This window comes from Trachypithecus francoisi, unplaced genomic scaffold (assembly GCF_009764315.1).
Source record: "Trachypithecus francoisi isolate TF-2019V2 unplaced genomic scaffold, Tfra_2.0 Contig01451, whole genome shotgun sequence".
Taxonomy (NCBI): Eukaryota; Metazoa; Chordata; class Mammalia; order Primates; family Cercopithecidae; genus Trachypithecus; species Trachypithecus francoisi.
The window spans coordinates 187,858-194,995 of NW_022681432.1; the positions used below are offsets into that span (position 1 = coordinate 187,858).

At 41.2% G+C, this 7,138-nt stretch overlaps 1 non-coding gene across 1 annotated transcript; it reads right to left on the minus strand.

The window, feature by feature from the left end:
• Nucleotides 1-3,307: 3,307 nt before the first annotated feature.
• On the minus strand, nucleotides 3,308-3,414 carry LOC117096299. The gene has a single exon (XR_004442444.1). It is a non-coding gene; the product is annotated as a U6 spliceosomal RNA (small nuclear RNA).
• Nucleotides 3,415-7,138: the final 3,724 nt, after the last annotated feature.

The window sequence follows — 7,138 nt, forward strand, 5'->3', positions numbered from 1 at the left end:
CCGGTCTCCTGGAGCGCTCCCAGGCTTATGAGGATGAGGAAAATTCCTGCCTAACAAATTTTGGTCAGACAGGTTATCTGCTCTCAAACCCTGTTTCCTGATAAGATGTTATCAATGACAATGTGTGCCCGAAACTTCATTAACAATTTTAATTTCACCTCAACTAGTGGTCCTGTGATCTCGCCTTGACTCCATTTGCTTTGTGATATTTTATTACCTTGTGAAGTATGTGATCTCTGTGACCCACACCCTATTCATGCACTCCCTCCCCTTTTGAAAATCACTAATAAAAACTTGCTGGTTTTACGGCTCTGGGAACATCACGGATCCTGCCGACATGTGAGGTCTCCCCGGACACCCAGCTTTAAATTTCTCTCTCCTGTGCTCTTTCCCTTAATTTCTCAACCCAGCCGAGACACTTAGGAAATAGAAAAAAACCCACGTTAAACATCGGGAGCGAGTTCTCCAGATATCTGGTGCCCTCATGGTCTCTCTTTTTTCCTAAGTGCATGTGGGAACCTGATTCCCTTTGGCAGGTGCGGTGAAACGACATCGGCTTGGTTCACAGCTACGTGTGTTGGACTCCCTGACGACTGGTGAGTAGTCTGTGCATGGTCCGGGTTAACTATGGGACACACGGAGTATAAAAATTATACCTATCTCTTCTATATTAAACTCTGCTTAAAACAAACAATGATTTGAGTGCCCATGGAAAATATGGTCACTCCATTCAGGGCAGTGGAAAAATACTGTCCTTGGTTTCCTGAAAAAGTAACGGTATATGTAAAAGTATTGGATCTTGCTACAGCATTCCAGGACCTGGTCTCCACAGGGAATTCTGTTCCTGTCACTGTTTGGGATGATCCGGCCTTGGTGCCTGCCATCCTAATACCTCCGCAACCTTCCTCGCACACATGGCCTTCATTATCTGATCAGCCTCTCCATTCAGCTACTCCTCTTCCACCTAACAATTCTGAAACGTCAATGCCTAACTCTGGTAAATTTGGCTTAACGTTACCCCCTGGTAATCTTACTTCTTTTCACAAAGAGCTGGTACTCCAAGCTCCCCTGGCCACGACTCACACAGCCCAGGACCACAGATATGCTAATTCTTCCCTCTTCAAACCTTTGCAGCGTTTACCTCTAGGTGTCACCTAATGGCTCCAGGACCAAACCACAATTTACCTGCAATTCTGCAGGCCTTCCCCCATCCACTTCAGCCCCTCACCCTCCTGTCATTTTGGTTCCTCAACTGGTCACTTTGCCATCCCTTCAGCCTGCTTCGCTGTACCCTTCTTCACACATGGACGCCAGTAATCACCAGTATACTTCTGCTTCTTTTACTCCTTCAATTCCCCTTTCTCACACTCTCATTCCGGTCTGTGTCGATATGGGCCGCTCAATCTGACCTTTTTAAAAGAATTTAAGGATGTTTGTATTCAATATGGTCCTACTTCTCCTTATGTTAAAATGGTATTGCAAACTTTTTGTACAGAGATCACTTTACTTCCTTTAGACTGGGACATTTTGGCAAAAGCTGATCTGACCCCATCTCAGCATTTACAGTTTGGTACTTTGGTGGTCAGAGGAGGCCTGTCTGCAGGCTCAGCTAAATCGGACTAATGGCATTCTAGTTACTCAGGCTCAGCTCACAGGTTCCGATAGTTTCTCTGATACTTATGTCCAATTAGGCTTTAATACGCTTACCACAAAACAAGTAACAAACGTGTGTATGAGAGCTTGGGATAAATCACGCACCTCAGGCCAAGCTCCTGTTTCTTTTACTACTGTTAAACAAGCTCAATTGCTTTTACTACCTAATATCATTTTAAACAAAGGAGATAAGACACGTGGCCCTGGGATGGGCTCCAGCAGTGAAAAAGTCCGCTTCTTGGATTAATGTAATTTCTAAACTACAGCCCACCTACACCATATACATTCAAGGGAATAAGGTTTGAGGGCCTAGTAGATACTGAGGCTGAAATTAATATTCCGCATAACTCTTATAGTGCTCCCAGAGAGCATATGATGGAAAACATGGAGTTTATTCCTGGACTCCGTCTCGGTCCAAAGCATGAAGGGATTACTAAACCTCTCCCAGTTACTGTAAAAAAAAAAAAAAACAGGACTGTTTTAGTGGTGACCGCTGCCACGCCTCCGGATCCTATCCCTTTACAATGGAAATCTGACACACCTGTCTGGGTTCAGCAGTGGCCGCTTTCTAAAGAAAATCTGTAGGCTTTAACTCAATTGGTTTCTGAACAGTTACAACTTGGAAATGTGGAACCCTCTCTTTCCCCCTGAAATTCTCCTGTGTTTCTAGTAATGGTAACCACTTTAAGGGCCATCAACACTGTAATTAAACCTATGGGGGCCATCCAAACTTGCATGCCTGCTCTTGCTTTAATACCTAAAAATTGACCTCTCATAGTTATTGATCTTAAAGATTTTTTATATTGCTTTAAATAAATCGGATTGTGAGAAATTGCTTTTACTGTACCATGTATCAATAATCAGGAGGCTGCAGCTCGTTATCAGTGGAAAGTACTTCCTCAGGGAATGCTGAGTAGCCCTACAATCTGCCAGCTTTATCTTGGACAAGTATTTTCACCAGTTCGAGCCCAATTTCCCCAGGCCTGTATTCTTCATTATATTGATGATATTTTAATTGTTTCTCCCACTGATAAAGAATTAATTGACTGTTATCAAATGTTGAGCCACTGTGTTACAGAGGCTGGGTTACACATCGCCCAGGATAAAATTCAACAGACCACTCCTATTCAATATTTAGGAATGATGGTCAATAAACAATGCATTCAACCTCAAAAAGTTCAAATTAGGAGAGATTCTTTAAAAACTTTAAATTGGACAGGCTTGGTGTACAATACTTCAAATTTCTGGATTTGATCCCAATTTAATTATAGTTCCTTTAAATTGGCTTGAAGTTCAGGCTGCCTTTCAACATTCAGTACTGTGGCAAATTCACTGGGCTCATTTTATTGGCATTATTGACAATCATTATCCAAAAAACCATTGTTTGATTTTATGAAATGATGTCTTGGGTGGTCCCTCGACTAACCTAAAATCAGCGCATTCCTGAGGCCCTTGCAGTGTTCACTGATGACTCCAGCAATGGTAATGCTGGCTGTGTAGGTCCTACAGACAAGCTTATTTCTACTTCTTTTTTTATTTTTTTATTTTTTTATTTTTTTTTTTATACTTTAAGTTCTAGGGTACATGTGCATAACGTGCAGGTTTGTTACATATGTATATTTGTGCCATGTTGGTGTGCTGCACCCATCAACTCAAAAATATGGAACGCTTCATGAATTTGCGTGTCATCCTTGCGCAGGGGCCATGCTAATCTTCTCTGTATCGTTCCAATTTTAGTATATGTGCTGCCGAAGCGAGCACACTTATTTCTACTTCTTATACTTCTGCTCAAAAGGCAGAGTTAATTGCCGTGATTACTGCCTTACAGGATTTCCCCAAACCTTTAAATATTGTCTCTAATTCTACTTAACGTGGGAAAGAGGATGTGCTTGTGTTTCACCAGGAGATCATCAAAAGAAAACCACAGGCAAAAGACGTCCTTGTCAGAGACTGCTCTCGGACGTGGTGAGATCTGTGCCAACGCCTGAGAAGCTGGCACACCGAATCACAATGGGTCTAATTCAATCCTCTGATGGCAATGGAGACTCATCTAACTAATCCCACTTCTAATTACCTTTCTTTTTCTCTTTACAACCCTAAAAATCTCACCATTTCTATTAGCCTGAAAATAACATGCCTCTGTTTTTCTCTTCCTCCTTCAGCACTCAATCTCGCTTATAGTGGTTTTATTTAATGATTCTCCTCTTTATACTTTCTGTCTCACCAGTTTCCTCTCACACTGATTTACCTACTACACATAATTATTCTTATTGGGCTTATGTACCTTTTCCTCCACTTATTGGACCTCTCACCTGGATGGATGCTCCTGTGGAAATCTACACTAACAATAGTGTGTGGATGCCTGGAGCTAAAGATGACCATAGCCCTACTCAACCAGGAGAAGAAGGCACTGCATTTAATGTTACCAAGGTTATAAATACGCCCCTCTGGGCCTCAGACATGCACCTGGTTGTATCCATCTAGAAACTCAAGTCTGGGCTGCTTATCTTCTGGATAAATCAACTACAGAGGAACCGAGACATTTGGTCTCTGGCCTCTCCCTTTCTCTTTTAAAACAAATAAAACAGGGAGTAATGGGAGATACACCATACTTTCCATATAAACCTCCAGGAAAACCATGCCCTAAAAATTTTAAGGGCCCATCTAAAACTTTAATTTGGGAAGATTGTCTTAACTCACATGCAGTAGTATTAAAAATGACTCATATGGTTTAGTAATAGACTGGGCACCAAAGGGCTATTTAGAAAACAATTGCTCTTCTGGTGGAAAGGAATGCCTGGACGCTACTTATTTTATTTCTTATCGGGAGAGCAGAATCATCATTCTACTTTGCATAGGAGGTTCAGCTGATTCTTCCCCTTACCCCCTAGCCCCCCCAGCCCCCCGGGCTCTTATGATACTCCCCATTCTGAGCCCAGAACACCCAGAACTTTGGAAATTGGCTATTGCCATGTCTGGACTGCGAGTATGGGAAGCGGAAATTATTCTGTCTGTTGTCCCCACTACTGCTCCAGTATCTCAGTATCAATGTAGAGCCAGACATTCTGCTTTACTTACCTCCAACCTGACTGTTCCCATACAGAGCTGTGTTAAGCCTCCTTACATGCTGTTATGGGAAATATAAAAATTTGGATGAACGATTAAACTGTCCAATGCATTGATTGTCATTTATACATTTGTATTAACTCCCATTTTGACTCTAGGAAAAGTGTAATGTTAGTTCTAGCTCAAGAAGGAATCTGGATTCTGGTAACTTTGCCCAGACCTTGGAATCCTCTCCTTCAATACATTTAATTAATGAAGTGTTACAGCAAATTCTAAAAAGATCTAAGAGATTTGTTTTCACTTTCACCGCTGTGATCATGGGCCTAATTACAGTCACTGCACTGGTCACCACTGCCGGAATGGCATTACATCAATCTATTCAGACAGCTCATTTTGTTAATAATTGGCAAGCCAATTCCACCCAAATGTGGAATTCTCAACAAGGCATTGATCAAAAATTGGCTAATCAAATTAATGATTTAAGATCGTCTGTTATTTGGCTTGGAGATCGGGCAGTGAGTCTTGAACATTGCATGCAAATGCAGTGTGACTGGAATACCTCTGATTTCTGTATCACCCCATATTCCTATAACGAGACTGATCATTCATGGGAAAAGGTCAAAGGACACCTTCTGGGTAGGGAAGATAATTTATCATTGGACATAACTAAATTAAAGAAACAAACTTTTGAAGCCTCTCAAGCTCACTTATCCATTCTGCCTGGAGCTGAGGCTGTAGATCAGGTGGCAGAAAATCTTTATGGACTAAACCCCATGACTTGGATCAGTCTATTGGGGGCTCTACTGTACTAAATGTTGGAGTTATGTCTCTCTGTTTAAATGGCTTGTTTTCAGTCTGCTGGACCAGTCAAAGTATCCTGCATCAAAATCAAGAGAACGAACAAGCCTTCATCGCCATGCCACATTTATATAAAAAGAAAGGGAGAGAGGTTGCGGGAAGTCAGGGACCCCAAATGAAGGGACCGGCTGAAGCTGCAGCAGCAGAACATAAATTGTGAAGATTTCATGGACATTTGCTAGTTCCCCAAATTAATACTTTTATAATTTCTTATGCCTGTATTTATTGCAATCTCTGAACATAAACTGTGAAGATTTCATGGACACGTATCACTTCCCCAATCAATACCCTTGTGATTTCCTATGCCTGTCTTTACTTTAATCTCTTAATCCCATCATCTTCCTAAGCTGAGGAGGGTGAATGTCACCTCAGGACCCTGTGATTGTGTCAACTGCACAAATTGTTCATAGAGCACGTGTGTTTGAACAATATGAAATCTGGGCATCTTAAAAACAGAACAGGATAAACAGCGATGTTCAGGGAACAAGAGAGGTAACTTTGAACTGGCCGCCGATGAACCCAATGGAACAGAGCTATATTTCTCCTCTTTCATAAGCAAATAGGAGAAATATCACTGAATTATTTTTCTCAGCAAGGAACATCCCTGAGAAAGAGAATGCGCCCTGAAGGTAGGCTTATAGATGGCCTCTTTAATGCGTGCCATCTTTTATGGTCAAAGCCAAAGGGATGGAATAAGCCCCGGTCTCCTGTAGGACTCCCAGGCTTATTAGGACAGGAAAATTCCTGCCTAATAAATTTGGGTCAGACAGGTTGTCTGCTCTCAAACCCTGTTTCCTGATAAGATGTTATCAATGACAATGTGTGCCGAAACTTCATTAGCAATTTTAATTTCACCTCATCTGGTGGTCCTGTGATCTCGCTCTGCCTCCATTTGCTTTGTGATATTTTATTACCTTGTGAAGTATGTGATCTCTGTGACCCACACCCTATTTGTGCACTCCCTCCCCTTTTGAAAATCACTAATAAAAACTTGCTGGTTTTACGGCTCCGGGAACATCACGGATCTTGCCGACATGTGATGTCTCCTCTGGACACCCAGCTTTAAATTTCTCTCTTGTGCTCTTTCCCTTAATTTCTCAACCCAGCCGAGACACTTAGGAAATAGAAAAGAATCCACATTAAACATCAGGAGTGGGTTCTCCCGATAGAAACAAAAAGCTATTTTCTTGACAAGTCAAACAACATTGATGAAACTTTAACCAGCCTAAGAAAAAAAGAGAAAAAATTCAAATAAATGAAATTATAGGTGAAAAAGGAGACATTTCAACTGATACTACAGAAATTCAAAGGATCGTTAGTGACTATTGTGAGCAACTATATGCAAATAAATTGGAAAACCTAGAAGAAATTGACCAATTCCTAAACACATATAACCCACCAAGATTGAACCATGAAGAAATCCAAAACCTGAACAGATGAATAACAAGTAATGATATCAAAGCTATAGTAAAGGTTATCCCAGTAAAGAAAAGTCTGGAACCTGATGGCTTCACTGCTAAATTCTACCAAACATTTAAAGAAGAACTAATACCAATTCTAA